Below are 18,626 nucleotides of genomic sequence, written 5' to 3' on the forward strand. Positions count from 1 at the left end.
AAAATCTTTGAAACATTAATAAATTAGAACATCAAATGGTATATTAATACCAGACATGGATTTTAAAGAAAACCCCCAAAAGAATCAACAAAGCACAGTGTACGTGAAACCCTGCACCCTGGAGAATAACCAGTATGCAAGGAAATTTAAAAAATCTCATATTCTGCAGACCATTCATCAATGGTGATGAATGTCATGGTTATAGCAAAACAAAACCAATAAAAACACCACCAAGCTGTTTGTTAAATCACACCATCACATGACATAGTGACAGTGCTAATACAAAGTATGATGATATAAGACAATGACTATCAAAGAAAGAACCAAAGGAATCAACACTACTCACTGGAGTTTAAACGACTGTGAAAGAGAAAACACCTCCCACTCTACCGATCACTCATCATTCGAAATAGATAGTATGGCAACTAAAAAAAATGACCAGACCAAGTGGTTTTGTTGAGTCCCATCCTTAGTTGAGTCAGTGATCCCTGGTATATAAAACCAGTACTGCAAAAGGGTATAACCCTTACCTCATAGGTCATTCGCAGAGTGGGGAGGATGGGCAGGCCATTAAGGAATCTGCGGCTAGACTGTCTAGACTTGCCTACATTACTGTAGGCAAGTAACTTATACATCTGATAGAGACATCTAGCCGCAGATTCCTAAACTTGTGAATTAAGTACCACAGCTAAACCCCCATGGAGGAGGGTCTGCAAATGAAACCTACGAAAGTTCTCAAAGAGAACCAGACGATCATAACCAGCAACCGACCGCAGACACGTAGGAATAGAAGATCAAGAGCTTGACTCTTAATAGAATGTATGATCATTGCCACAGAACATATAAATAATAAACAGCCCTACAAGCCTTGAGGAAAAAAGGTGGTAAAATCCAAAAGGAAGGTGTCTCAGATCTCATTCCCATTATTTTATTTTATTTTTTTAAATATATTTTTATTGCAGGAATCAGTAAATCAGTACAGTAACGACCAGCATGGCATCATAAGCAATAGTAACAGAATAAAGCCCTCTGGCCCCCCTCCATAGAGTCTGTACACAGCCAACCAGCCCACAACCCTGGGGTCGGGCGGCGAATTGCAATGGGGGTCAGTAGGATGCTGGAGCTGGTCCGGATAATGCACTGTCCGTCGTCTGCTTTATCTCATTCCCATTATGTCGAGATGAATGAACATCAAAAGAAAGGTAAACAATAATGCCTCCATGGTATAAAGAATTGTGTTTCAATAAAAGGACCACTGGAAGATGACATACTGCACCGTAAAAAAGCTAAAATGACACCAAACAGAATTGAGTCTCTTATAGATACTCATCAGGTATGTCAGTCGTATGAAATGTTGAAAAAATGTTGTATATATGGCCATAATATATAAATTATATATATATATATATATATATATATATATATATATATATATATATATATATATATATATATATATATATATATATTCACTGAAATGAAGGATTTAGTAGGTGTGTAACTGACTGTATGAGTGAGTGAATAAATGTGTCGTACTAAATGCATGGGTTAGTGACTAAAATGTCTGAATGTGTGCAACAGTATGTCTGTTGTGGTGTAAACTGCTGCATGTGTTGATCATTAGCTATACGAAAGGCTATATGTGTTATTGATTGGTTGCTCAAGTATTTGTATGGGAGATTGAGTGTGTGTAGGGGTGGCTGGGAGGTGTGTGACTCTGTGCAGAGATGTGTGAGCAGTTGATTCACTAGGTGTATGAGTTCAAGAGTGCATGTGGAAACAGCTGCATGGGCGGTTGACTGTGTGCATGAGTGTATTGGTGAGTGAATGGATATCTGAATGCTACATGTAATATATATGTAAAACACAGTACATGTGAGAGTTGGCATATATAAATAACTGTGGATGAGAACCAGTGAATGTGTGAGTGACTGTAAGGATCATTGTGAACTTGTATCAGGGATTGTATAAGAGAGTAAATATGTGTTACTATATGTTTGAATAAGTAAGGTGTGTATAACTGTATAGTTGAGGAAATGGAGGTGAGATTGTTTCTTTGCATGACTGACTAGGTGTGTGAGTAACTCCATGGATGAGAGACAGTGTGTGAGTGTCTGTATACACTGAGTGTATCTAAGGTTATATTAGAGTCTGAAGAGGTTCATCGTATTAGCACAAGAATGATGTCATCAGTGATGTGATCAATGATGTCAAATGAGATGTCATTTGAGATGTCATTTGAGATGTCATCAGTGATGTCATCAGTGATGTCATTTGAGATGTCATCAGTGATGTCATCAGTGATGTCACGGACCAAGTCATGAATGATGTAATATGTGACATCATCAGCAGTGGATTGCGGGTGCGCGAAATATATAGTTAGTGGAACTAACTATATATGGAATTTCATTGGTTTTGTGCGAGTAAAATAAGGTTTTGTGAATGCTAATCCCTAACTATATATGGTCTATAACCTATGTTTTTTTCAGTGAATTTTCAAGGTTTTGTAAATGCTAATTCCTAACTATATATGGTCTATATCCAATAAGTCACAAAGTGAGGGGCCCCCCCAAGAAGGATGAGAGGCAGATCTGTGGGGGAAATAGTCAAAATAGAGAAAGAGATAGATCTGCCCCTTTTCTGATCAAGGATAGGCTCTTATAGAGTCCAATTTCTTTCAGTAGTCACCCATTTAAGCGCTCACCAAAGAATCAGTGCCAGATTAGATTCAAACAGAAACATATTTATAAAAAATATAACTCATTTTTATTATTATTTTCTTCATATTTTTAAAGTACATATGAATATAATCATTTATTAGAACAATTCAAAATCACAAGATAAAAGACAAACACCCCATCAACCTTCCAGCATTCAAACAAAAACACATTCAAATATCACAAACAGTCATTCTCATACAGGATTCATTCATTCATTCAGCTCAGATAAGATTTAAGGGAAGTTGCTCTGAGAACATCCTGAACAGTCCTCGCAGCCATGGGCCGGGGGTTGATGATTATAGGTTCAGGGCAGGTTGTTTCAACGCCGACGCGCGTTTCGGTGCCAGGCCTGTGGACTGGCCGCACCTTCGTCAGGGCAGGGAAGGAGAGGGGGTGGGGGTTTGTACTTGACAATATGGAAAATGCTTCTGGTATCCAGGCACTCTGTAGAAAAAGCACATCTTTTAGAATTGTGTTTAGCCCCCATTCCAAAAAACATTGTAAGAAAAACACTCATTCGTTATCCTCATATTTTTTTCTCTTAAACAATTTTCCTTTAAGTCTAAATACAATTTTGCTGATCACATTGTACTTAATCATAGTGACTTAATCACATATTGGGGGTATTAGGGGTATTATATATCAAAAGCTGTAAAATGTATTCTTATTCTAATTCAAAAATATATTTTATATTTTTGTAATATTATTTTTATATTTATTTGTTAGCTTAATATGGTACCGCGACCCGGTCCGCGAACCGGTAAACTTTCCATTAGCGCAACCACCGCGTTAGAAAACGACATTGTGTCGCGTAAGCGCGACGTATCGCGTTACCACGTAATGCGTCTTATGACGCGCCGTGTTAGCGCACCCGGAAGCGTTCTGGAACGCGAACCGAGGCGCGAAGCGCAGCTACCCGGAAGCGATCTGGGTCGCGTAGCGGGACGCGTAACGTAAGCATAACAGGTCATGTGACTTGAAAATAACACTTTTTATTGGTTGATTTCACTTTTTGTTTCTGAATGATGTAAAGCTAGGTCATGTGACCTAAAAATTACACTTTTCATTGGTTTAGAACATTTTTTTTTCCAAAATGATGAAAGCCCCCTCCTATTTTTCTCACTCTGACTTTCAACTTTGTGAGAGGAAGAACTATTTTCATTATTGGAAGATGGCTTCAATTGTAGCTGCAGCTGGTGGACCCCCACCACCACCACAACCTCCTAGGAAGGATGGACCACCTCCCCAGTTTATTCCCAACCCTGAAGAAGAGGAGGAAGAAGAAGAACAAGATGTACATCAAATAGAATTTTTCCCTGAAGAGCCCCGGAAATCACACCGCAAGGACAATTTTATTTGGCAGTTTTTTTCATTTCCTGCAGGCCAAAAAAAAGGTGAATGCACGTTATGTTACATGCCTGATATGTAAAGAACCTCTGTCTCGAGGCAAGGATAAAAAGTATAGCTTTGGTAACTATACTATGCATCGCCACATGCAAAGGTGGCATCCAATAAATTATAGTATGGCGGAGGTGCGTAACCTACGTGAAAATCCACCAACTCTTGTGGCCACCACCTCATCCCATGAAAGTCTTTCGGGACCAGAGGCGAGGGAGACGGTCCCCACTATTCAAACTAATTTTCAACATATCAAGCTGGTGTGCATTTATTGTGGGGGTTTGCTTTGTTACGGCAAGATGAGCTTTACATTAATGAACAGAGCATATGAAAATCACAAGTGCTCAAAACGCCCCAGAAAGTGATTTTTTTTTTTGCTCCTGTTGAGCCGTTTCTAATGCCTGTTTTTCGTTCTTCCCCCTGAAAAAAACCAAACAAAATATAAAACCTTTCAAAAAATACAAAAAAACTATAAAAATGTTCAGAAAAATAATAAAAAAACAAAAATAATAAAAAAAAACGTTCTTTTCAGAACTACCTCCCCTTTATAAGAAATTGCTAGAATGTTTAGCATTCTGGCAACCTCTATTTCTTTTGATTCGCTTCCCGGTTCGCGCGCCGGTACGCGAACCGGAAGCAAACTAAAAAAAAATGTTTTTAAAAAAAAGAAGAGTAAGTAAACAAGAGTAATGTTACAAGAAAGACAAATAGAGGGAGTAACACACAGACACTGTTGAAAGAGGAACTGAGAAAAGGAGTGAAAAGAGTAGTATAAATAAGTAATAGAAAAAGAAATAAGGGAAGTAGCAAAGGCAGGAAACTGAGGGTTAAAGAAATGAAACAATGGAACTAATAAAAGTTAAATGTGATAGAGATGTAACGTAAACAATACTAAACACTTACATTATAATTTTCGTTAATTTAGTCACTTGTTATTTTTATACTTTTAATCTGTGTAAGAAAGAACAAAAATTTAAAAATTGATAGAAGGTAGTAAACGATGAGTGAGCATGAGACAAGATGAGTACATATTAAAAATCACAATTCAAAATACAAAATTAATTAAACATATTTAATGGTTTATTTTTGCTGTTCTCAAAATATATCAAATTTCACTGAAAACAGTGAGTTGAAAGTATTCATCATATAACAGCGGGGAAAAAAAACACAATCAAAATGATTGTGTTTAAAAAACCCATAAAATATAATCAATCTGAAATCAGAACTCCTCAAAAGTAACTTACTTTCTCTGACGTCAAAGGATGTCCTATGAACAGCTTATACTCTGTTGTGCTGTTACTATTTTCTGCCCGACACTTTCTGAAAGATAAGCTCCATAGTTTAAAGAAAAATGAGACATACAAAGCAATTTAAAACAGCACACTAAATTACAGCAACACCTACAATCATTATAATCCTGTTACCTACCCTAAATTCTCACTTTTGAAAACAAGTCAAAAGGCAACATTGCTTCATACTAAAATGGTAATCATTGACGAAAGACTAGCCTTTTTTATATTTCAAGTAAGCTGTGTAATATCCTGATGTTGTCAAAGGACCATCATAACATATAATAGCTGCAGTTACAAATGTTCTTCCTGAAATCGATGACTATGTAGCCAAAACATTTTTAATTAGACTTGACAACTTATTTTCATCCAGTTTATGTAGTTGAAATTGTAAAATGACATTTCACCCATAAGTTTCTATAAATAATGTGGACAGCATTGCAGACTTACATTTCCTCTACTCCTTGTTTTGATCTACTGCTTGAATTAGCTTATTAAAACAAACAGTTTTCGCTCTGTACTACAATTATCCACAAGGCCATATAGAGTAGGAGCCATTAGAACCTCTTGAAATTCCTCAGAACAAATCCCGAGATTCTTTCCCTAAAATTTTTGTTTTAAAAACACCAGGTAAGAATTTTTAAGGTCAAAAGGCAATTTTTAAAACAGAATCATTGCAGAATGACCAGCCGTTTCAAGACTTTAAATAAGCTGTGTAATGTCCTGATGTTGTTGAAGGACCGTCATGATATATAATTGCTGCAGTTACAAAAGTCCTTCCTGATATTGACAACTGCGAAGCCACAACATTTTTAATTAAAGTTGTCAATTTTGTTCCATCAGGCCTACATCGTTGGAACATTAAAATGACATACTGGCCATATGTTCGAATAAATAATGTGGACAGCATTGCTGACTTACATTGGCTACACTCCATGTTGTGATCGGCTGATTTTACTAGCTTATTAAAGGACACTGATTTACTGTCTGGCAAAGTTAAATATATAAATCTTTCTGAGTCTACACTACTAGTACTTGATACCCTACAATTCTCGCAGTCATGCTGCCATTGATAAGAAAGGCCAAACAGGTGATCTACATCTACACCTTCATCTTGTAATACATCAAGCATATACATTAAAAACTCTTGAAAATCTTGCTGAATATTTTGAGAGAATTGCGTTTGACCTGAACATATGTCTAACAGATTTCGAATTTCAGACACACTTTCGATTTTTGTTCTATAAGTGCTACATTTCTCTAACACAGAATTCAGCAAGCAGCAAAAACTTTGATCCGAATTGATCACAATCTGTTCTTTTAAAGTTTCTAGAGAAAAGACAACATTAACCACTACATTTGCATAGCAGTTGACACCAGAACTGTTTTCAAATTGAAAACCAACAACATATTCAACAGAATCCTTTTTCTTTCTGCTTATAATTTCAGGTTCATCGACTTTTTGTCTTTTTGCTACAACCTCCCGACTATTGGTCACATTTCTTCTTTTACGGCCTACCACACGTTTCTCAAACAAAGGATATGGAGGCAAATGTGGCGCATACTCTTTTCTTAACCTATTGTATTCCTTAACACAATCTAGATCCGCACAAATGTTTGTGACATCACACTCAATCAAGTACAATCCCGATAAAGTTCTGACTCGTGACAATGCCACATATGCCATACCCTCCTTGAACACAGAACTGCCAATATTCACCAATGCACTGTCTACACTTAAACCTTGCGATTTATGGCTTGTCACCGCATATGCCAAGCAAACAGGAAACTGCTTACGGCGAACATATAAGTCTTTTGCAAGCAGAAACCTAGCTGTGCAACGACCAATTAGCTGTACTTCCTCAATGCCATCAAATTTAATTTTTAAAAATTCAATTCCATCTCTATTTCTGTATTTCTCAAAATCAACAACATTACCCATTGAACCATTTACCAGACCTCTTTCAACATGTAAATTCCTTCTTAAAATTATACAATTTAAGCACACATTCAGAGTCTTTTCAAAACCTGCAGTTTTAGATATAGTCTTCTCTAATGAATCCAATTTAGATTTCAAATTCTCAGACAAAATAATTGTTGCTCCCATATGCTCTACTCTGTCAATAGCTTCCAGTTTCACAATCTCTTGGTTTTCTAAATCCAACATTTTGTTGTTGGAGATGGCACATTCTGCAAGAGTTGGCATCAAACATATTCCAGATTTCTTCTCAGTAATTTTCCGAAAAATATTCTCAGGCACAACGTCTTCTTCTGGATACAAATTTGACAGTAATCGTGCATGTAAAGCTTCTTTCCCATGCTCGGTCACTTTTCCAATTCTAACATCTTGTAGAATATTCTTATAATCTTCATCCTTCGCTTGACGCATATTTTCACGCAGTTCAGCATAATTGAAGTTTAACCATATATTGATGTTGCCAATACTCCCTAGGCAATTCCTGGTATCTTCATGCGTGAGCATTTTGAAAACAGGTTGTCCTTTCACTGGTGTCAGCTGCAGAAGATCACCGAAAACAATGATGTGTTTCCCACCAAATAACACAACATACTCTGTTTTGAGAACTTCTTGCATTCTCAAATGCACAAAGGCAAGCATGACATTGGAAACCATGCTTACTTCATCAATGATAAGAAGTTTCATTTTCCTCAAGACTCTTGAAACTTCACAACAAGCATCTCCCGATAACTTGTGGTATTGTAATTTGTTATCATGCTCCACTGGCAGCATCAGTAGACGATGCAAAGTAATACCTTTAATGTTATGTGCTGCCAGTCCAGTTGGAGCAGTGACAACACAAGACAGCGATGACTCAGTCCTTTTCTGCAAATAACATGAAATTGCTTTAATGAGGAAACTTTTTCCAGTTCCCGCTTCTCCACTCACGTACAGTCGGACAGTCTTCAACGACGTACATGAGCACTCTTTCTTCTCATGACTTAATCCATGATCAATTTGGTTGGTAACTTTGTCATATATTTTCCTCTGCTCAACGTTGAGTTGTCTTTCCAAGTCTTCTAAGTTAACCGCATCCTCCTGAGCATGTGCCATGGCTCTTTCCACTTCAATCAAAGCAGTGGCAGCTTCATTTTCGATAACTGGTCCTCCTAGTGGATCCTGACTCAATGAAACAGAACTCTGACTGTCCTGAGAACTGTCTTTAGCAATCTCGGCTGCAATTGTTGCTTCCTGCTTGATTTCCGCATTCAACATTTCTAGATATTTGGGAAAAACAGAACATTCTATGGTCTCTTTGGCTGCATTGAAAGAGTCTTCGTAACAGAGGAAATCTCCAAGCAGTTCTTCTTCTGCACGCCAAGGCTTGAAAAGTTGCAAAAGAGCTAAATAGAAAAACTTTTCTTTCAGGAGATTCACCACTCAATTTTCGATGATTTACCAATTGGCATTTTCTTTGTTTGACCAGACATCCCTCACTTCCAATTACAGCATACACTCCTTTTTCAATTTCTTCTTTGATGTTCCTTTTGAATATGTAATTTTGCAGAACCTCATACAGACAAACATTCTCGAGGTGACTGCTTCTATTTGGATAATATGTATCCAACATGTTGGTCTTCAAAATATCTGTACTGTTTGGCTCCTTTTCCGCCAAATACTCAATTTCCCGTACAGGTTTCAGAACTAGATTATGCCTTGCAGCAAGACCAAGACTCGCCCAAATGATACTCCTGGATTTGGCATAAAGACTTGCTGAAGACAACCGGTCAGAACATTCGTAAGCTCCAATTTCTCGATGCGACAACATCTTCAGACTGAAACTGTACAACTTCTTACTGAGGCTCTTTTCATGGGAAATGTCCTCCCACATATCCTTCAATTCTGTCTTTTCTTTTGGGAGGTGATTTAAGATGTCACATACCGAGCCACAGCCATACAGTTATCAGCCACAAAGTGTATATCCATGTTAGCATTCCACATGGACAAAATCACTGGGTTGTAGTCGTTGATATACTTGGACTCTTCGTTCCTTTTCAAATTGTATGTATTTTTGGGTGATTTCCTCATCACATTATGTCGCAGAGAAGACATCAAATGTATCACTCTTCCTTTAGATATCACCGATCATGGAAATCCAAAACGACATTTTGTATAGTACTTGTTCTTGTTTCTGAATTTACGACGACAGTACTTTCCACAACGATGGCTTGAAACCGTAAAACTTGTTCTCTTAGACTTTTGTCTTCCTTTGTCTTTGGAACAGCACATGTAGAATACTGTTCTATGAAACTCATCACTAAGTCATCTGGATCTGTTCCAAATTTGGGAGCATCTTTGATCCACAGCAGCATATGTATATGAGGAACACCTCTTGCTTGGTACTCCTTTCTCCAGAAGAAATCCAACACCTCTCCAAGAGGTGGATTTTTCTTGTTCATGATGAAAGACATCATAGTTTCAAATCTATGATTGAAGTACCTGCATACATTCACTGGATCCAAAGAGCACAGTTCTCAGGGTGTCTTGAATTCAATATTTTCAATGTTTCCATTTGCCTCTCGTAGAAATTCAAGTAAGTCTTCCCAGCCATACTCGGCACAGATGAGAGTGAGGAACCATGTGGGAGTTCCTAAGTTCCTCAGCATACATTTCAAATCACCATGACGACGGTACCAGTACTCATTAGTACCACGCTGACACGCCATGAGATTAATCAGGTGAGAATCCAAAATACTATCTTGCACATTGACTTTATCCATAAAGTCACTTGCCGAGATGTTTTGCATCTGTACACCACTTTTCAAGATGTGGTTTACTGCATATGACAGTCCAGACAGATCGCTTTCAAACAGTAGATGAAATAAATAGGGAATGCATTGACGAAACCTAGGATCTTCTGCATACAATCATAAAGTCTGGTATTCAGAAGCAGGAATTTGAACAGGTCGCTCATCATATCTTCCTCCTTGACCTGTTGGAAATAGCTGTGGGAAACACCGAGCTTCCAAACTTTCCTCCCAAACACTAATGGGACTCCCTTTGGCTTGTTTCATTTGAAACAACTCAATAGCATTCCCCATGACTTCCTTAGAATGCAAAGGATGAACACCATAATGTTCATATATTTCTTCATTTTTAGAGGGTTCTACTTTTTCAATTTGACCAGCACACAAATCGCTATCCTCTTCTTCACTTACTTCCTCTTCTGCAACATATACATTCTTGTAGTACTTATTGTTTTTCTTCAAATACAATGTTGCCTTTTTGACTTTCCTAACATCCACTAAATCTTGCCATATTTTCTTACTCTTTGTCGGAACCCCATTAACTAAGATAACCAGAGGTTCCTCTTCCACTTTCTCTACTCCAATTGTATTAATATTTTTTTTAATATCTAGAGGCAAATAAACAACTCTTCCCTTTAATCCTCTCTGTAAATCTGATGGGGGCAATTTCCCTGTCTTTGGCTCCATTCTTACAATAGCCTGAAAGGGATGCACACTTTGAATCAAAATAGATTCATAAGTATTTAAATCCTTCAATTCAGAAGGAATGTCAACCAATTCCAGATTATTATGAACCGCTCTAGCAGGCATCCGGTTTTGTTTTAATTTGTTACAACAATAAGTACACACACGTTGATCCAAACACAAATCAAAACAATTTTCTACCATCAAGTATGTTGCAAAATCCTTCCATTCACTATTATTTTCCCTTTCTTTTTTCGCATATAAATCCACTAACTTAGTCTGATTCTTATAATTAGTGCGTCGACAACACACACAAGTGAAATTAGGCCTCTCACTTGATTTCACCTGAAACATGGCAATTTCCTTTTGAAGATTATCTGTACTGGAAACCTGTAAACTAGCTTCCACATTACCTTCTTCTTCTGGATCAATTTCAACATTCTCCTCTTTACTTGTAAAGTAACAAAACTCAATTTCTTCACAAATATTCTTCACATCTACTTCAGAAGCATAATTGCTGGACTCTTACCATAATACAACATTCTAACTAATTGCCTCACTTTACTATGATGCACTGCTAGCATCCTGAAATGATGAAAAACACTCTGGCATACTCTCCTGGAAAGACAAGCCAGTGAATGACCATGCAAACCTGTCACTTCTCTCACTCTGCAAGGATCTAATTCTTGCAACAATTTTATTTTCGGTTTTAAAGTTTTCTTATTAAATGTCCGTACAAAATCACAAAGAAAATTGATGGAATCCTGTTGCACACTGCAAATAGAACTACACTTCCAGGTATACACTGGTCCCTTAGGACGTCTCCCTAAAACTTCATTACCTAACACCTCTTCTGTCTCTGTTGACACAAGTTTTTCTTTTTCAACAGGACAAGCATCTTTCACCTCATAAGCTCGACCACTGGTGTCAAATGCATGCACCAATTCATTGTCCTGAAAGTAACTCTCCTCATTGAAAAATGCCTCACAACTTGAACTATGCATCCATTCTCCTGAGAAAACTTCACAAAAATTACTTCTATTAACTACTCTCTTCCATCTACTATTTGATTTGAAATCATAAATTACCTTGTTTAGTTTCCGAATTCTATTGATTACCAAAATAAATAACTTTCGCTTAATTTCAAAAGCCTGATCAATAATTTTCTCTACATTTTTCTTTCTCTTATAAAAAGCCACTTTCTGTTGACCTTTCTTTAAATTTTTTAACAAATTGCCAATTATCCTGTTGCGGAACATTCGTCTATGAATGTCCCCAAACTGATTTTTCCTTTTACTGCCATGCACAGAGTTATGTCCTGCTCTATCAGTAACATTTTTGATTGTCCTTTCCTTTCCGTTTAAATTGGCTCTCTTTTTCTTGACTAAAACTTGTTCTGTAGTTATACTTTTGTTTCTACAAATGTTTCTAAGGAATGATTTCGTTCTCTTACCCGGAGCTTTTTTCGTGACTTGACGAGATTTTATTGTAGAGGACTGCTGCAAGCATTTAGTATTCTGCTGACTTTGTCGTTTTGTAGCCTTTCGGATTCTATCCTTAGACGGCATTGTCTAATTTCGAAATGATCTGCAGTTGAATCTGTGGTAAAATATAATAAAAAATGTTATTAACCACTATTACCAAACAGTAAATCAATAACAGTAAGGATTTGATTCAGCAATGCCATAAAGATGATTCAGTGAAATCTTCTTAATTTTACTGTGTTAGTTTTACAGGGCTTTCATGCAAATGACTGCCCACCCTACAACAAAACGCCCACATGAAACCTGAAGCATGTTAAATTGTATACTTACCTGCAATAATCCATATGCAAGTGTTTAAGTCCCTCCACCCTACCCCTCCCCCTCCCTGCCTCCCTGCCCCACCGTAACTCCCTCCACGGCCCGCGGCTGCTATCTTGCAACATGGTACATCTTGTAAATCACTGCTGCATTATAGAAGTGACGCAACAGCAGCACAAAAGAGGCGCACAGCCATCATAAATCTACCCCTAACACTTTAAATGATTGATTCAGGATGACGATAAGGTGTGGACTATCTAGAGGTTTGTTTGAGGTGAGGCCTACTCAGGGTTGCAGATGAAATTTAGGCTTGTTGAAGAGTACAGAGGTGATAATACATGTACAGGCCTACCAATGAAGTGAATCATGTCCACTGCACTCTTGAACAAAGGCCAGACCTTCTCTATCTCACTGAACATGCCTAAACCTCATCTGCACAATGTGATTTGTAATGTTAGGAAACACAAGTGATATAATTGAAAAACGTGCAAATATTTTTGCACATTTAACAATCACATCACCTGTATTTCTTCAGCTTAGTTATCTCATTGTGCAGATGTAGTCTACGTCCTATGTAGAAGCACACCCTATCAATACTTAAATTAGCCAAGCACACATGGGGGCGTATTTACAAGGACCTTGCACCACGGGGAAATGTCTTAAATTAAAATGGGAAAAATAACATCAAAGGGACTCAAAGGCCTTGTAAATATGCCCCAAACAACCTATGAAACACTAGCAGTACATATCAAGAAACCTAATTGATTAAAAAAAAAAATCGTTTTTAAACCTTTTATGTAAAACAATGATATACCTACATTCATGGGGAACTCACTTAAAATGCCCTAATACACATGAAAGCGTTTTTTAAGGCTCTTTTTAAGGCCCTTGCACCTTTTTTTCCCATCACTTTTAACATGGCTATGTAACTCAAACAATCAAAATCAAAATTTGCCAAGCACACATGGGGGCGTATTTACAAGGACCTTGCACCAGGGGGAAGTGACTTGAAATGGTCAAGCACACATGGGGACGTATTTACAAGGACCTTGCACCAGGGGGAAGTGACTTGAAATGGTCAAGCACACATGGGGACGTATTTACAAGGACCTTGCACCAGGGGGAAGTGACTTGAAATGGCCAAGCACACATGAGAGCGTATTTACAAGGCCCTAGCCTTGCACCAGAGGGAAGTGACTTGAAATGGCCAAGCACACATAACGGCGTATTTACAAAGAACTTGCACCAGAGAGAAGTGACTTAAAATTGCAAAGCACACATGAGGACATATTTAGAAGACCCTTTCCCCAGGGGGAAGTGACTTAAAATGACCAAGCACACATAGGGGTGTATTTACAAGGCCCTTGCACCACTTATGCATCACTTTTAACATGTACACTGTGGAACACCATGGGGCAAAAACAACACAGATGCATCATGCATTTGTTCCGCAAAAACCACGCATTGCAGGAGTCACATCGCAAGTAAATAAATTCTCATAAATTTTAAAAGCATTCCTTTTCCTTAAAAACGATTTTCTGGTCATAATTTGAAAACACAGCACAGCTCCTATGTACAACCACACCTTGTCAGTACGAATATTTCACATTATCACCAATTACAATTTGTAAAAGAAGCAAAATCTTCTTGGAAAACATAACGCAAACACTTGAAACAAAACATCATTTTAAATGCACAGCTGGCTTCCTTATTTTCTCCAAAAAGCATACTAGTCTCTTTCTAAAGTAAAGGAACAATATCTCACCTTAGCAAATGCTTTTTGAATTTCAAAACAGTCTCAGAAACACACCAATTTTACAAAAGCAGAGCAAAAGGTATGCACTCCAGAGACTGGAACCAACAAAGGCACAGAAATGCTGATATTCATGACACATATCTCTCATGTCACCCAATCAAAACTCTTCCCTCACTTTTTTCAAATCAACACCCTTCCCTTCTCTGCCCTTTCTGCCTTTTTTTCCATAGCAACTACCTCCTGCCAGACCTCTCATGTTTACAAGTTCACACAACAATGTTTCAAATGAACTCTGAACTCTCAGTACACCTGCTAATCCACTGCAGTGTTTCTTAAAATCATTTTTTATTAACCATTCAAATTACATCTTTCAAAGAACACATCCATGCACCCTAACTTTCTGTTTTCAGCAATGGAAATCCACCAATCACTGCTAATGAATCATTAGCACTCAAACTCCACAGTTTTTTTTTCTTTACAAACTCCACTGTTTCAACTGCCATTTCATTCCCACACTTCATCTGACTGCAGCAGAACCTCCTCTCACAATGTTTTTTGTCTGGATTCTAGGACATAGCTACATCCACTGGGCTCACAGGGTATGCTGATAACAGATATTTACACAACCTCAATTTACAAAATATGGAAATCAAATGGATTGGGCAAAGAGGATTGAGATGTCACCAATTGATACCATTGGTGAAAACCTTTTTGCATTTGCCAAACCCTGACCTCATAATAGTGCACTGTGGAGGAAATGATTTGGGCACTTTGACTTGGGTAGGTCTGGAAATGCTCTTAAAGGAAACCTTTGAGCAATTGATGGCACTTTTTCCTCAAACTGCCTTGGTATATTCCAATATATGCCAAAGACAAAAAGGGAGGTGGTCCAATCAATTTTGTCCACAAATTGAGAAATCGAGGAAGCATGTAAATAAGTCTGTTTCAGCTTACATGAGAGACCATGGAATGGGCTGCATCTACAACAATAACTTGCGTTACTACATGCAAGATATCTACAGAGGAGATGGCGTGCACTTCTCAGATGAGGGGAACAGAGTTTTCATACAAAATTTAAGACCGTGTATTGGTACCTACTTATAAGTACCTAGAACTTACACAGAACCCAAAAGCTCTTTTCAGAGCTACCTTAACTATAATTACTCTTTAAAAATTTCGAATGTACCTTTTTTCACTAATTTTCACTTATGTTCGCTTCCCGGTTCGCTACCCGGTTCGCGTACCGGCAGCTAACCGCACGAAAAATTTAAAAAAAAAATTCTTTTTTCTCGCACATATGGGACTCCTCAGCCACCCTCAGTAAACCTAGGGGGTCAGGATACGTCTACCGTGCCCCCTTCTACCCATTCTGAACATTATTTACCCTCCATCTTGTATCTCAATTCTACCGAAACACAAAATGGAGGACTCCCGTAACGCTGCAGGTTCGCGTACCGGGGCACGCACTGAGAAGCGCTCGCTTAAAAAAGGTGGGAAAGTAATTTACAGAAAAACCACTGGAGACACTTTCACCAAATATACATTAGCTCATACTACATACCAATCCCTACCATTTTCACAAATTTGGTTGGAATTCCATTTAGCCATTTAGCATGTAGACCTCTCTAAATTCCCTGAGGTAAATTACTTCACAAAACACATCTGAAGTATTGGAATTGACAACCAATTAAAATGTTACTTTCATTTTCTACTTTTTTTACCTGACATTTGATTGATTATGTACCTGAATATATATAAAGAAAGAGAGAAAAACACAGCCATTTTGACTACTACTTCCTGAAGTACATTGCAAGAACATTTTCACTGACAACTAAAACTTGTTTTTGAAAGGTAAGATGTTATTTTATAAATTTGTCCGGAGAAATATGTTATGCAATTTAAATTAATTTGGAAAACATTTTCAGATAGTTATATACGATCCCTCTGTAAGAGTTAGACATTGGATTGATTTACGTTTCTGTGTTATAATTATGAATTTACTTAGTCTTTTTCGCAGGCACTTTTTAATAGTACTACTTCACGCCTGAAACCATACTGTGCCCATAGATAACTTCTCTGTTATAAACTCACAAGTACCTGTCTGAACTTAAACCCAACATTGCCCTATCTCTACTGATATATTTATTTTATATGCAAATTTCAGCACAAAAATGGAAGGAGAACAGAACGTTTCCTTTGAAATTGCCCTAGAGATGAACAATGAGGAAATCATTGAACACATTGACATGGAATTCATGGACGAATCACGAGACCAAGAACATCTACAATGTGTAGAATCTGTGGATTTGTTACTTCATTATGAGGACGATAAAATGTGGGAAGTTATGTTCACTCAACAAGAGGGCATTTCGAACAGTCAAATGTTAGACAGTCTATTAAATTTTGAAAAAGAATCAGAAAAATAAATGTATATTTAATAATCAAAAATTGTTCGAGTCTTTAATCATTTTTATATGTAATTCATAAACTAGTACCAAATTGATTATAATGTAAAGTCAGACTTATAGTATACTGTGCAACTTTTTTATGTTACACAATAATTTTGCTCATAGTTACTTCCTTTCTCCAACTATATTATATATGTGTATTTAACATCTCTTTATCATCTCCTGCCTCCATATTGTAAAATCCACTGGAGCACATATATTGAGACCTAATAAAGGCACATCGGGCTAACAGTCCCTACAATTTTGCAAAGTTTCGTGCAAATCCATTCAGCCGTTCGAGCTAAAAGTGAGGCCAACCGCCCCATGGAAAACTCAATGTTAAAAATGCGTTTTGGGACCCCCCTTTTTTCTCGGCCCCCCCTTGACGAAACCCCCCCAAATTTTATGGGGCTGCTCAGAAACGAAATGTGCCATTTTCCTGAAAATTTCAGCCAATTCCGTCCACAAACGCCAAAGTTATTCGACATAGAATTTTCAAAAATCCCATAGAGAAAAAATCCTAACTATATATACCTACTGGCGACCGCCAGTAGGTAATATATATATATATATATATATATATATATATATATATATATATATATATATATACATATATACACTATAGAAAAATTGTATTGTATTGTATTGTGTTATATTGAAGAGGAAAGAGAGATGTCTGAAAGATTCAGAAACAGGGGTTATTCGGAGAAAATAATCAACAGAGCAAAGAGAGCAGTGGCAGGAAAAGACAGAGAGACTTTGCTCTTAGAAAGAACGAATAAGGACAAGGAAGAGAATACAATCAGATTTATTACTACATATAGTAATCAATCATACATGATCAGAAAAAGTCTGACAAAACTTTGGCCAATTCTGAAAACTGACTCTGACATCACGGACTATGTTGATCCACTCCCACAAGTGACTTTCAAAAGGACAAAATCATTAAAAGATCAACTCTGCAAAGCAGTGGAAACCAAAAACCCAAAAATAGTCGGAATACAAGGCTTCTACACTTGTAGAAGCTGTAAAGCTTGCAAGAACAGTCGCAATAAGAAAGAGGTAACTCTATCTCGAGAAGCTGAAAAATTCCAAATCAAAGAACACACATCCTGCACTACAGAATTTGCGGTTTATGCTCTATTCTGTCCATGCAATATGAGTTATGTGGGCAGTACCATCAAAAAGGCTAAGCTCAGAGTCCTGGAACATTTACGAGCAATAAAGAATGGCAACAAGTCCTACCCAATCGCCAGACATTTTCAAAGCCAGCATAATCAGGATACATCATTACTGAGCTTTTGTGTTTTGGAAACAATTAAATTTGATGAAAGAGGTGGGAATAGAGTCCAAAACCTACGGAGGCTAGAGTCAAGAATAATCATTCAGTACAAGACAATGACCCCCTTAGGGCACAATTGCGATGAAGAGCTTGAAGTACATTTGGGTTAACTGGTTACAAATGAACATTACTGTTGTGTTATACAAAGGGGTAAAAAATGTCTTACATCATGGGGGAATTTGATATTAAGATCTTATTTCGTTTTTAGGAGCTTAGAAGCAGTAGTCTACATGGTATCCAAATTGCCAATAAGAAACGTAGATTTTCTATTTTTTGATCTCTCCGAGATACAGATTTAAAAGTACATCTGGTCACAGGTTGTTTTATTTATTATTTTATTTTGTTTTTCTTTACTCTAGAACATTTGAAGAAAAGAAGCGGTAGAATTTGCAGATACCAAGAGAATCTTTTCATGTATTCT

The sequence above is a fragment of the Lissotriton vulgaris genome, chromosome 1_1, assembly GCF_964263255.1.
Source record: "Lissotriton vulgaris chromosome 1_1, aLisVul1.2, whole genome shotgun sequence".
NCBI classification, from domain to species: domain Eukaryota; kingdom Metazoa; phylum Chordata; class Amphibia; order Caudata; family Salamandridae; genus Lissotriton; species Lissotriton vulgaris.